The sequence below is a fragment of the Lepus europaeus genome, chromosome 16 (genome assembly GCF_033115175.1).
Source record: "Lepus europaeus isolate LE1 chromosome 16, mLepTim1.pri, whole genome shotgun sequence".
Lineage (NCBI taxonomy): Eukaryota > Metazoa > Chordata > Mammalia > Lagomorpha > Leporidae > Lepus > Lepus europaeus.
The window spans coordinates 41414728-41429020 of record NC_084842.1 but is presented as its reverse complement, the minus strand read 5'-3'; the positions used below and the strand labels follow the sequence as shown (position 1 = coordinate 41429020).

At 42.8% G+C, this 14293-nt stretch overlaps 1 protein-coding gene and 1 long non-coding RNA gene across 8 annotated transcripts in view; one reads left to right on the top strand and one right to left on the bottom strand.

Moving 5' to 3' along the window:
- LOC133774949 (probable ATP-dependent RNA helicase DDX60) overlaps positions 1 to 10785 on the bottom strand; it is a 97184-nt gene extending 86399 nt beyond the window's left edge. For 6 of the 7 annotated variants that reach the window (XM_062212975.1, XM_062212977.1, XM_062212979.1 and 3 more), the window contains exon 1: positions 10638 to 10785. The gene's annotated coding sequence lies outside the window, so the exon portion shown is untranslated. Of the gene's footprint in view, positions 1 to 10017; positions 10279 to 10637 lie in introns of those variants that run through there. The other variant, XM_062212976.1, reaches the window with a different exon arrangement.
- LOC133774951 (uncharacterized) lies at positions 10441 to 12688 on the top strand. Its single transcript, XR_009868187.1, has 3 exons — positions 10441 to 10678; positions 11299 to 11455; positions 12324 to 12688. It is a non-coding gene; the product is annotated as an uncharacterized LOC133774951 (long non-coding RNA).
- The last annotated feature ends 1605 nt before the right edge of the window (positions 12689 to 14293 follow it).

Genomic DNA, 14293 nt, shown 5'->3' with positions numbered 1-14293 from the left:
AAGAGAGGGAATTAGAAATCAGATTTTGAGGACTTATTTAACAAATGACAAGAAAGAGGAGGATTAGTCTGTAAATGCAACTGGGGATGAACTACTAGAGACAGCAGAAAATCCACCTGAACGTTTTATCATGAAAACCAAATATTGAAACATTTGCCATAGTGTTAGGACTGTGAAACATTAGATGAATTAGAGATGATAGAGGGAGACAGACAGAGAGATATGGGATGCTGGATTCACAAATGGTGGCATAACCCACAGCAACACAGCTCCAGTCCCACCCCCATCCCAGTTATTCTTCATCTGCAGAGCAGCCCCTCTTCGCCAGGAATTGCAGACACTGCAACATATGCACGTATGCATGAAACAAGGTTCTCTACCCTGGTGGGAGCTGAAAGAGAATTAAGTCAAACATGACAATACACTATGCTGAGAGTCTTAGCTGAAATGGCATAGAAAACTATCAAAGAATTGAGAACTTGGCCAATCAGGCTAGGAGAAGCAGGATCCTGTGTTCTGAGGTTTCATAGACAAGTTGAGAAGATAGATGGCAACGAAGTACGGTAGTATGCTAGGCAAGATAGGACCTATAAATCAATACATTCAAGGCAGACAAATCAGCATCAGTTTAATGCACAGAGATGTGAAACTAGTTGACAAGGTCAAGATTCTGCAGGTTGTCCTACATGGCAAGCGTAGGGTTACTGACTGGAGATGAGGCTGGAAAGGTGGCAATGGACCAGGCTACAGATTCTTGTGCCCAGGACAGCAGTTTAGGCATGTTCCAGAAAAACTTCTGTCACCCAGTTCCTGCACTCGTCAACCTCACTGATTGCATATTAGCTTTACTCTCTTCATTCTGCTTTCTAAACAGTACAAAGTTCAAAAGGAAAATGATAGGCAGTGAAAGCTGAGGAAACAAGAGAAAACTTAACTCCAAGCATGTTACAGAAGGCACTTCAGAAACGATAATGTCATATTTCAGCAGACAAAATAAGTTAATCCATAGGTCCTCAGACAGTGTTGCACAGTGCTGCAGGAATTAAAACATTTTTTTTTTTTATATCTGAGAGGCAGAGAGACACAGAGAAGCAGACAGAGAGTGCCTGTCTGCTGTTCATCTCCCAAATAGCCTCAAAAGCCATGGGCTGATGCCAGGAGTAGGGAGCTCAGTCCAGGTCTCCCATGTGGGTACAGGGATTCAACTACTTGAGCCATCACCTTCTGCCTCCCCAGACCCCAGGAGCAGGAAGCTGGGATCCAGAGCCAGAGGTGGGGCTCAAACTCAGATACTCAAATGTGGGAGAGATGTGTCCTAACCTGCCTGAGTCATAATGCTGCAACAAATGTCTGCTGCTCTGGAATTTTTACAGCACTATCAGACAATAAATATCTAATAGTGTCATGTACTTAGCAGTTAGATCAAGAAAATTAATAAGGATTTATGTCCCAAAGACATAGAAATTATCTAAAGGAATAACGCAAAAGAAATAACAAAAGGAGTCTTCAAAAAGTTCATGAAAAGTGTTTATTATGAAGAAACTATGCATGGATTTCAAATTTTTTGAACCAAAATAAAATTGCCTTCTAAATCTATTTTCACACAAACTTTTTGAAATACCCTTGTGAAATTTTTTAAATTAGCTAACCACAACTATTGAAATGTGGTGCCTCAACTCTCCTTAATTTGAAAAGTATGGGATTTCATAACCAGCCTGCTAGTCTCCTCCCACCTACCCATTCAGTAAATCTTCCATATTAAACTTTACCCTAAGCACATCCACACCTCAACACTTATTGGCACTGTGGCGAAGCAGGTTAAGCCACTGCCTACAGTGCTGGCATCCCATGTGGGCACTGGTCCAAGTCCCAGCTGCTCCACTCCCAATCCAGTTCCCTGCTAATGTGCCTGGGAAGGTAACGGAGGATGACCCAAGAGTTTGGGCCCCTGCCACCAACATGGGAGACCTGGATGAGGCGCTTGGCTCCTAGTTTCAGCCTCATCCAACCCCAGCCATTGTGGCCATTTGGGGAGTGAACCAATGAATGGAAGATTTCTTTCCTCCTCTCTCTGTAACTTTGCCTTTCAAAGACACAAATAAATCTTAGAAACAAAAAGAATTCAGAATCATTATCCCTTTTTCAATGGAATGAGAGTTTCCTTTCATTTGAGACAGAAACATGCTACGAAAATAAAAATAGCCGTCTGTACATCTGTAATAACTGCTGAATGAGTATACACCATGGAAATGAACAACGCAAATAAAAACATTCTTATCATACTCATTTAACAGGATCACGAGTCCACAAGGAGAAAACACTTGGGTCATAGTGACTATTTCAGGAAATGCCCTGCTAGGCCAATCAGCCAAAGATCTGGCCGTGTTGCTAAGACTACTTTATTCTCCTTAGCAATTGTCCATGTAACTGCTACCTGTGACCTTAACACGAGTTTCACATGGTGGTTGCTGCACACCAATCAGAACTTGCCGGCTCCCTCAACTTGTCTAGATGTCTCTGTCCTGACAATCCCCAACCTTTGCTTTGCTCTCTGGGTAAATTGGAGACCACTCTTGTGGCCTCTGTGAGAGTGTATGTCAGGGGCGGCGGCAGATATTGAAGTTGACTAGTGTGTTCACGATCCCAGTCCTTCTTTGCCTGGAGTGAGCTCACGGAGCCTGCGCACCCAACTAACATCCCCTCCCCCCTACTGTCAGAGGTGCCGCACCACACCCATCCTGGCAGACACATGGACTGTTACCCCACCCACAAACAGTGGCCAGAGCTCCCTGCTCCCACCCAGGATACACCCCTGGAACCCCAGGGTGAGTCTCAGGCACTCCACCAACCCAAAGAGGCATGTTTCCAAAAGCAAAGTCTTCAATAATAAAAAGGTAAGTGAATGTATGTAAACACCAATGTAGAAACACACACACAAAAAAAAAAATATGAAAAAAAGGACGGTAATTTGACTCCCCAAAAGGAACACTATAATGCATTAATATTGGACTGTGAAGAAGGGGAGACTGATGAAATGACTGTAAAGTGACTCAAGAACACAGAGATATGGTTACGTGGAGAAAGAAAATCCATACAAGACATGGATGAGAATTCTGTGTGGAAAGAGATATTGAAGGAGAACCAGACAGAAATATTAGAAATGAAATATTTGATAAGTCAAATGTAAAATACATTTGAAAGCCTTAATAGATTCAGTGAGACTAAAGAAAGAATCTCAATCTAGAAGACATGTGTTTTGAAATATCTCAGTCAGACAAAACAAGAAGCAAAAATTAGAACACAGTGTTCAGGAACTATGGGATACCATCAAATGATCAAATACATGAGTCTTAGCAGTTCCTGAAATAATGACTTAGACAACATATTCAGTGAAATGACAGCAGAAAATTTCTCCACTCTGGAGAAGGACATGGACATCCAAATACAGAAAACACAGAGATCCCAAAATAGGCAACATCAGAAAAGATCCTCACCACATGCATTATAGTCAAACTTTCAAAAGTCAAACATAGAGAGACTATCCTGAAATATGCAAGACAGAAATGTCAGGTCCCCTTTAAAGATCGGCCATCTTTAACAAGATTCCTCAACAGAAATGCTACAGGCCAGAAGAGAATCAAAAGATAGAGTTCAAGTCCTAAAATAGAAAAACTGTCATTCCATAATACTTTATCCAGGGAAGCTCTCATTCATAAATGAAAGTGAAATAAGACCTGCCAAGAAGCAAAAATAAAAAGAATTTGTCACCACCCAGCCAGCCTTACAAATGATACTTAAAGATGTACTACACGCAGGAACACAGAAAAACATTCTTTCAGCAACATGAAAGAATGTGAGGGCAGAAAACCTCTTGGTAACAGAACAAAGAAGGGGCCAGCACTGTGGTGCAGTAGGTTAAGCGTCTCATATGCACACTGGTTCAAGTCCTGACTGCTTCACTTCCAATCCAGCTCCCTGCTGGTGGCATGGGCCCAGGAAAGCAGTGTAGGATGGCCCAAGTGCTAGGGCCCTGGCACCCATGTGGGAGACCCAGAGGAAGATCCTGACTCATAGCTTGGATGGGTCCAGCTTTGGCCATTGTGGCCATTTGGGGAGTGAACCAGCAGGTTGAAGATCTCTCTCTCCCTCTCTCTGATGTAAATCTACCTTTCAAATAAATAAGTAAATCTTTAAAACAACAACAGCAACAACAGAACAAAGGAGATTCAAAACAAATAAAGGAGTATGCCTGGAAAAATGGCAGGACCAAGCCATTACTTACCAACAATAACTTTGAATGGAAATGGACTATATTCTGTGTGATTAAAAGGCACAGACTGGCTGACTGGATAAAAAAAATAAGACCCATCTAAATGCTGTCTACAAGAAATATACTTCGGGGCAGGCACTGTGGCATAGTGGGTAAAGCCACTGCCTGCAATGCCAGCATCCAATATTGGCTCTGGTTGAAGTCCCAGCTACTCCACTTTCAATCCAGCTCTCTGTTATGGCCTGGGAAAGCAGTACAAGATGGCCCAAGTCCTTGGGCCCCTGCATCCGCATGGGAAGACCCAGAGGAAGCTCCTGGCTCCTGGCTTCAGATTGGCACAGCTCCAGCCATTGCGGCCAGTGGGGAGTGAACCAACAGATGGAAGACCTCTCTCTCTCTCTCTCTCTCTCTCTCTGTTTCTCCTTCTCTCTGTGTGTAACTCTGACCCACAAATAAATAAATAAATCTTAAAAAAAAGAAATATACTTCACCAATAAACGTATGTGCAGACTGAAAGAATAAGAATGGAAAAAGATATGCCATGCAAATGGAAATCAGAAATGAGCAAGAGCAGCTATTCTCATGTCAGATAAAATAAAGCTTTTTTTTTTTTAATACGTGTTTGCTTATTTGAAAGGTACAGTTACAGAGAGAAAGAAGGAGAGACAGAGAAAGATCTATCCACTGGTTCACTGCCCAAATGGCTGTAACTACCAAGGCAGGGCCAGGCCAAAGCTAGGATCCAGGAACTTCTTCCAGGTTTTCCTCATGCGTATGGGGCCCCTAGGACTTGGGCCATCCTCCACTGCTTTCCCAGGCATATTAGCAGGGTGCTGGACCAGAAATAGAGCAGCAGGGGCTCAAACCAGTGCCCATGCAGGCCATGGCTTAATTCACTGTGCCACAGTGCCTGTCCAGGTAATGTAGATTTTACATTAAAAACTGTTAAAAGAGAAAAAGTTGGTCATTATGCAATGATTAGTGGACCAATTCAACAAAAAGATGTGACTACAGTAAATGCATATGTACCCAATGCCAGGGCACCCTGTTTTATCAAATCCTCCAATACAGTAATAATGGGAGACTTCAACACCCCACTTTCATCAATGAACAGATCAGCTAGACAAAAATCTCAATGAAGAAACAACAGAACTAATCTGCAGTATAGAGCAAATGAACCTAAGAGATATCTACAGAGCATTTCATCCCACAGCTACAGAATAGTGTTTTTGTCAGTGTATGTAATATTCTCCTGGACACACCATATAACAGGACATAAAACAAGCCAAACACAAATTTTAAATAACTGAAATCCTATCATTTATCCTTTCTAACCACAATGGAATGAAGCCTGAAATTAACAACAAAAGAACTCAAGAAAATATACAATCACATTGAGACTAAATAACATGCTCCTGAATGAACAATGGCTCACAGAAGAAATCAAAAGGAAAACTTTAAAAATTCCTTGAAATGAATGAAAATGAAACTGCAACATATTAAGTTTATGAGATACAACAAAAGCAGTATTAAGAGGAAGGTTTATAACTATAATTGCCTATGTCAAAAAATTGGAAAGGTATGGAATAAATGATCTAACAATGCATCTCAAGGACCTAGAAAAACAAGAACAAGCCAAACCCAAAATCGGCAGGAGAAATGAATAAAAATTAGAGAAGAAATGAACAATATAGAAATCAAAAATATTACACAAAACATCAGTGAAATGAAGAAAAGACCCAAATTAACAAAATCAGAGATGTAAAGAAGAGATGTTACAACAGACACCACAGAAATACAAAGAATAATTAGGAATTATTATAAACAAATGAATAGATTTTGGGGCATGTATAATTTAACAAAATTGAGACTCAAATACATAGAAAACCTGAATAGGCCAATAACCAAGATTGAATCAGTAATAAAGAGCCTCGCAATAAAGAAAAGTCCAGGACCAGATGGCTTTACCAGACCTTCAGGGAACAACTAATTTCATTTTATTCAAAACAATTGAAGGGAGGGAACCCTTACAAACTTATTCTATGAGACCAGGATTACCTTAACTTCAAAATCAGAGAAACCGACAAAATACAGAACTATAAACTATATGTAAACTAATATAAACTAATATAAATATCAAATTCAACAACACATATAAATATCAAATTCAACAACACATCAAAAAGATCATCCACCCATACCAAGTGGGATTTACCCCAGGATGCAGGGATTGTTCAACATATGCAAAACAATAAATATGATTGTATCAACAAAATGAAGGATAAAAACCATATGATATCTCAATAGATGCAGAGAAAGCATTTGACAAAACACACTATTCTTTTATACTAAAAAAAAAAGTGGATATAAAAGGATCATACCTCAGCACAATCAACATAATATATGGCAAACACACAGCCAGCATAATATTGAATGGGGAAAAGTTGGAAGCATTTCCACTAAGATCCAGAACCAGAGGAGGATGCTCGCTCTCACAATTATTATTCATTATAGTTCTAGAAGTTTTAACCAGAGCCAATAAAAAGAAATCAATGGAATACAAATTTGATGACATGATCCTTTATATAGGAGGAACCAAAAGACCCCACTAAGAAACCACTGGAACTCATAAGAGAATGTACAAAGTTGCAGGGCACAAAATCAATAGCATTATTATATACTAACAATGCTCTGGCTGAGAAAGAACATGTAAAATTAACCCCATTCATAATAGCTACAAAAAAGTTAAATATCTTGGGATAAATTTAACGAACAATATGAATGATCTGTACAATGAAAATTACAAAAAATTAAAGGAAGAAATAGATGAAGACATGAGAAATGGGAATATGTTCCATGTTCATGAGTTGGAAGAATTAAGGTCATCCAAATGCCCATATCCAAAGAAATTTACAGATTCAATGAGATACAACTCAAAATACCAAGGATAATTTTCACAACTCTAGAAAAAAAATCCTTGAATTCATATGGAAATAAACAAGATCCCAAACAGCCCAAACAATCTTAAATAATGAAAACAAACTTCAAGACATATCATAAATAAACCACCATGAGGTTTCACCTCATCCCAGTTTGAATGGTTTTCATACAAAAATAAAAACATAACAAATTCTGCCAAGCATGTGGAGGAGAGGGTACATTTGATAGAAATGTGAGCTGGTACAACCATAATGGAGGATAGTATGGAGATTCCTCTGAAAACTAACAATAGATCTACATTATGACCCAGCTACCCTACTCCTGGAAATACATCCAAAGAAAATGAAATTTGCATATGAAAGGGCTACCTGTACTCCCATCTTTATAGCTTTATAGCTAAGATATGGAATCCACCTAGATGTCCATCAACTGATGACTGAATAAAGAAAATGTGTTATGTACACAATGGACTATTGCTCAACCATAAAAAAAAATGAAATCCTGACATTTGTAATGAAATGGATGCAAATATTGATCATTATGCTAAGTGTAATAAGCCAGACCCAGAAAGAAAAGTAACACGTTTTCTCTTATATGTGGTAGTTTATATATATATATATATATATATATATATATATATATATACATATATATATACATACATATGTAGATATACATCTATAATTTTTTTTATTTTTATTTTTGACAGGCAGAGTGGACAGTGAGAGAGAGAGAGAGACAGAGAGAAAGGTCTTCCTTTTCCGTTGGTTCACCCTCCAATGGCCGCCGTGGCTGGCGCACCGCGTTGATCCGAAGGCAGGAGTCAGGTGCTTCTCCTGGTCTCCCATGGGGTGCAGGGCCCAAGCACTTGGGCCATCCTCCACTGCACTCCCGGGCCATAGCAGAGAGCTGGCCTGGAAGAGGGGCAACCGGGACAGAATCCAGCACCCCAACCAGGACTAGAACCTGGTGTGCAGGCGCCGCAAGGCGGAGGATTAGCCTGTTGAGCCACGAGCCGGCCCTACATCTATAATTCTAATGTTTTGTTTTAAAATGTTCTGTATATGAGTGAAATGGACACTTTTCTTTTGATTATTGTTTATAGCCCTTGCCTATATGCCTGCTGAACTATAGTCCTTCTACTATTTGTTTGTTGAACTCTTTATTTAATGAAGTGATAAGCCTCCAATTATAATATAAATTAAAATTATCTCAAACTTTACCAGGAAGAAAGAGATGCAGGGAGGAGGGAAGGGGAGGAAGTATCCTTGTATCTATAGAATTGTATCTGTGAACTGCACTGAATCTGTTCTCTCTGAATTAGTATCACATTAATATGGGAATTGATGAGAAGTATGTTGTAGTAATTATTTGCGGTGACCCTGAGAATCTAATGTATTAATAAATTCCTTAAAGATTATGTATCAAAAATTAATGATTTCTGGAATCAAGAAGTTATCCTGCCTTTCCCTTAAATATTGCATCACTGATCATCAACTAGTAAATGTTTGGTTTCTAGAAGCTATCCAGGGGCTAGTGCTGCGGCATAGCAGGCTGAGTTGCCACCTGCTGCACTGACAACACATATGGAGATCAGTTAGAGTCCTGGCTGCTCCACTTCCAATCCAGCTCTCTGTTAATGGCCTGGAAAAGTAGTGGAAGCCAGCTCAAGTCCTTGGGCCCCTGCACCCACATGGGAGACCCAGAAGAAGTTCCTGGCTCCTGGCATCAGATTGGCTCAACTCTGGCCCTTGCGGCCATTTAGGAAGTGAACCAGCAGATGGAAGATCTCTCTCTGTCTCTTCCTGTCTCTAACTCTGCCTTTCAAATAAATACAATAAATCTTTTTTAAAAAAAAAAAACCAACCACAACAAGTAATCTAGTTGATTAACAGAGAAGGAATAATAGGATGTAACCATTTGACAATTCTTAATGAATGAACAGTTTTGGTCTTTTTAGGTGAGACCACAACAATAACAGACAAGTGCCTACTAAAGTACCCTCATTCATCTCCCCCAACCAAACCTGAATCTGAGAAAAATGCTCATCAAAGGATTACAAGATGTTTGGAGAACAGAGAAATTTGTTGAATCACACAAAGACTAGGAGAAACTGTACATGTCGTGCAAAAACAACTCACATATTAAAAAAATAAAATACATGAAAGGGGAACAGAAGAGATTAAAGGAACTTAAAAGACATGTCATCCAATCACAGACATGTCCGAGTGGTATATGGATTCTGAATCAAGCAAGCTTAGATGGCAAAAGAAGGGCGGGGAGGAAAGAGGGAGAGAGAAGGAGGGAAGGAAGGGGAAATATCTATCACGTCCCGGAGCCGAGTGGAGGAGCCGCTGGATGCAATTCACAAAGCACTGCCTGGACAAAGGCTGAACCCCTGTGGGCAGGATCTTAAGATGGTCTCCAAGTCACCAACAATCCTGGAACAGGGGCTCTGTGCATCTCCAGCCCTCCTGTAGGAGCAGGACCTGCGACTGTAAGGGACAGTCTCTCCCGGGGTTAGTTACATTGTGTTGCACTCCATCACGGTAGGCAAGGGAGCTTTTACTGCAAACTTTCAACACCTACAGCCACCTTGTAAAGGGGCCCAGTGGCTAGGACATCAGAGTGGGCTCTCAAGGCTGAGTGCAATCCGCAGCCAACAGTCGCAGGCATCTCAACCCTGAGGCCAGAGGAGCTGAGCTCTTCTACAGCCTGAATAAGCACCCAAGGCCTGGAATGGGAGCCCCAGAGAGGTCTAAGCTACCCGTGCCTGGCCCTGTTCCACCGAAACTGCCAAGTAATACCTGAGTCTTGCTTTCAGCCACTCAGCTTGTGACCATTTGTCACGCTGCAATGGAAAACCAAAGCCTGTCTCCAGGCCTTGAATACATTCCTTTCAGGAAATGTTAAGAGAGACACTGTTTCAAGTTGCTGAAGCTGCCCAGGCATCGTCTGGGGGATCCCATTAGGACTCAGGTTCCCAGGCTGCAAGTCAGGAGAGGCTCCCAGACGCTGCTTGGAGAAAAACGCGCACTGGCCGCTGTCGGCGTCCAGGCTTGACCTGCTGGGCTCACACCTCACGTCCTTTGGTTTCTCCTCCACTGCCCAGGTTCCTCAGGCAGGCCTCGAGCTCTCTCCTCCTACAAGCCTCAGACCGCGCCCCCCACGCCGCCTCCACCTCCTGCGGGGGGGCTCTTTCGCTGCAGCCCTCGGTCACCTCCGCCATCCCCCGCAGCGCCGCCCCTCCAGGCGCCCAGGGGCTGCAGGCGCTGCACCCAGCGTGGACAAAGATCCGCAAGCACCGTGGGGCAGCTCCGCTCCACGCCCCTCCCTGGCGCTACGGCTCATCTTGACGCCCCCCACGCCAGCCCCTAAGCTCCTCCCACTCCTCACTACCCTGGACCCATGACCTGGGACCCCGGACCTGCTGCGTCCAGACAGCCGCTGAGCGGCGCGCCCCGCAAGGTGGGAGTGCAGGAAAGTGACCAGGTGCAGAGTCCTGGAAGCGCTCCAGCGGGATCCTGGACCCGGCATCCGACTGGGCGCTCCTGGCATCGCAGCCCGTGCTTTAAACCTAGCGAATGGGTTTCGGTTTCCTTTCCTCGCTAAGAAGCACTTAAGTTTCGGTTTCAGTCTCCCTTCGTCTGGAGTTGGGTGGAGTGGGTTCGGGAAAAGCGGGTTTTAGCATCCTTTCCGTGTATCAAAATTTCAGGAGAGAGAGCACCGGCTGTGAAATTTGGGCACAGACACGTGGAGGGTGGAAATTGAAGCTGAGACATCCAGATAAAGAAAATAAAAAAGGTGGAATTTTTAAATGGGTGAAATATAACTCCGTGGAATCTGATTCCACAATGAACTGAGGAGTCCTCTGGACTTGTATACAAAATGGAAAGAAAGAAAAAGTCTGCCAGGACACCCGAGGAGCTAGTGAGTGTTGCTGGGGGTAAACAGTCTTTGCAACTCTCAGAAGCCATTAAAACGTAAATTGAAAATCCAAGGAGCTTTTAGTTTCTGCCTTAACTTATGCCATCTACACTTACTTTTTACTTAGATTTAGGTCTTAACCTTGGCCTCCTTTCTTTTAGTGTTTTTCTGGGCTGTGTTCATGAATGCTGCAAATGTACACTTGCACAGGATCTCTAGGAAGGGCGATGGCCCTGAACTTGTGTAATGACGAGTCAAAGTAAGCCACTGACTGCGTTGTCTGCGAAAGGAAAGAGCAGAAGTCCACAGGCGAAACAGGTAAGAGAGAGCAGTGGATGATACATTTTTGACTCAGAAGTTGGAGAGTGAAGCCAGTATAGAAAGAGCCGGGGGTGGAGAGGAAGGACATTTCTCGGGTCCCTCGGGCATTTCTGTTTATTTGCAAATTTGTAATGCCTGTGATGGTGATGAAACCAAACCCCTATAAAGTGAGTCAAAGACATCTGCCTTTACTCCCCCTGGGAACCCAGGAATTAAGCGACAGCTGCCTGGCCCCTTAGTCTCCACTTTTCAAGTAAATACCTGCTTTCTTCTCCCACCTGAGTGCCAATGATTGGCTTCCACACCTTGGGCAAGCAGGCCCAGATTTGGGGGGTTCTACAGCAGCCCCTCCAAGGAGGTTTAAGGGAAAAATTTGACACATGCTTGGTATTAACAGAAGTAGAGTTAGGGGCCGCCATTGTGGCTCTGGGGTTAAGCTGCCACCTGAACACTGGCATCCCATATGAGCACAGGTTCAAGTCCTGGTTACTCCACTTCCCAACCAAATCCCTGCTAATGTGCCTGAGAAAGCAGCAGAAGATGGCCCAAGTGCTTAGATCCGTCACCTCTGTGGGAGACTCAGATGGGGTTCCAAGCTACTGGCTCCAGGCCATTATGGCCATTTGTGGGGTGAACGAGAGGATGGAAGATCTCTCCATCTCTCTAACTCTGCCTTTCAAATAAATAAATAAATCTTTAAAAACAAAAACTGGACTCCAACCAAGAGCTCAAATATTTGTTTAAAAAGTACAGTTGTTAAATCGGAAGTTAGAAATTAGCGTGTGTGGGTTAAAGCCGATGCCTGCAGTGCCGGCATCCTATAAGGGCACTGGTTCGAGTCCCAGCTGCTTCACTTCTGATCCAGCTCTCTGCTATGGCCTGGGAAAGCAGTAGAAGATGGCCCAAGTGCTTGGGCCCCCGCACCCACGTGGGAGACCTGGAAGAAGCTCCTGGCTCCTGGCTTCGGATCAATGCAGCTCCGGCCAATGCGGCTGTCTGGGGAGTGAACCAGAGGATGGAAGACCTCTCTCTCTCTCTCTGCCTCTCCTTATTTGTAACTCTAACTTTCAAGTAAATAAACAAATCTTAAAAAAAAAAAAAAACCTTCCAAATAGGGAGGAAATGTTGCCGTGTGCTCTGTACTGGCCCATACCTCTCTTGGGACATCTTTCCCTTTACTGTACCTACAGGGCCATGTGCTCATTGCACTGATCCTCATTTGGCACATATTTCAATAAACTTTTGCTTTACTATCCTTACTTTTGTTTCTCTGAACTGTAAGCCGTTACTCTGTAAGTAAAAAGGAACCAAGGCAAGCTGGCCACTGCCAGTGATAGACTAGGAAACTCATACACATTTGCTTGCACTCAAAATAATGAATTGTGTTTAATAAGCGGCAGCATCATTCAGGAAATTATTGTGTGCCAAGCAGTGTGGATGTGGACAATCATTACATTTATCATGCTACTTGCATGACAACTTCGGGAGGTGTGTACTATTATTTGTCATTTTATAGGTGAGATAAATAAAACTTAGATGAATAATGTAAATAGTAAATTGTACCAAGACTGGAAACCTGGTCTAACCCAAAGTCATTTACAGTCCTGGCTTTTGCATTATCCCAGACAAATGCTTCAAATTCCACACCTGAAAGTCTTACAGCTAACAGACAAATGCTTTCATTTTGTGCTCTTTTTGGTGAAGTTATTGATTTTTTTAGTACATACAATATTCTGTGGTTGTTTTTTACTTTAAATGACTTTAGGCTTATCAGATGAGAATTCAAAAACCTTGACTCATGCTCCTCAGCTTTCCACCCTGTCTTGTTCTATGTTTTATTGCTGTGATAGAACCCCGCAGACTGCGGGCCAGCCTTGAGTGCAGTGCGTTAGGCCACTGCCTGCAATGCTAGCATCCCATATGGATGCTGATTCAAGTCCCAGTTGCTGTGCTTCCAATCCAGCTTCCTGCTAGCACACCTGGGAAAGCAGTGGAAGATGGTCCAAGTATTTGGGCCCCTGCTGCCCACATGGGAGACTTGAATGAAATTCTAGGTCCCTAGCTTCAGCCTGGCCCAGTCCTGGCTCTTGCAACCAACAGGGGAGTGAATCAGTGGATGGGAGATCTCCTTTACTCTCTTTCTGTAACTCTGCCTTTAAGTAAATAAATAACTTTAAAAAAAAAATACAAAGAACGGGTAATTGTGGATGGTCAGTTCTGTAGGCTGAGCAGTCGAACATCAATGTGCCAGCACCTGGCAAAGCCTTCTTGCTGCATCAGCCATGGCCCAAAGCCAAGGGAATGTGAGAGGGCAAGAGAGCAAGAGGTCACTTCGCCTTGTTGCCTCAAGACCTTTAATCGGAGTTCATTAGGGTAGAGCCCTTGTCACCTAAACACTTCCCAGGAGGCCCCACCCCTGAACACTATGCATCGAGGGTTAAGTTTCCAACATACCATTTTGGGGAGAAAATTCAAGCCATATCACATCCCACAGCATGTAAATAACAGTGACATTCTAGGCAAGTTTTTCTCTCTCACTTTGAAGACCTGCTCCATGCCTCTACCTTGGACTTGGTCCAGGAACTTGATCATCACACATTCTTTTTATACTTTTCACATCTCTCCCTGCATGTCGTGTACTTCAACCTCTTTAGAACACTGAATGTTCCTTGTCAAGATGAAAGCCACGAGCCAGCTCTTCAACTGTCCTCTAACACGTTCAGCTTCTTCCCCGCTTGATCATCTGGATCAATCCAACTTCTCATTTTTGTAGTTGGATACTGAAAGCAATGACCCAGGTCATGTTCTGTGGAACATATTGTTTACAAACACAAT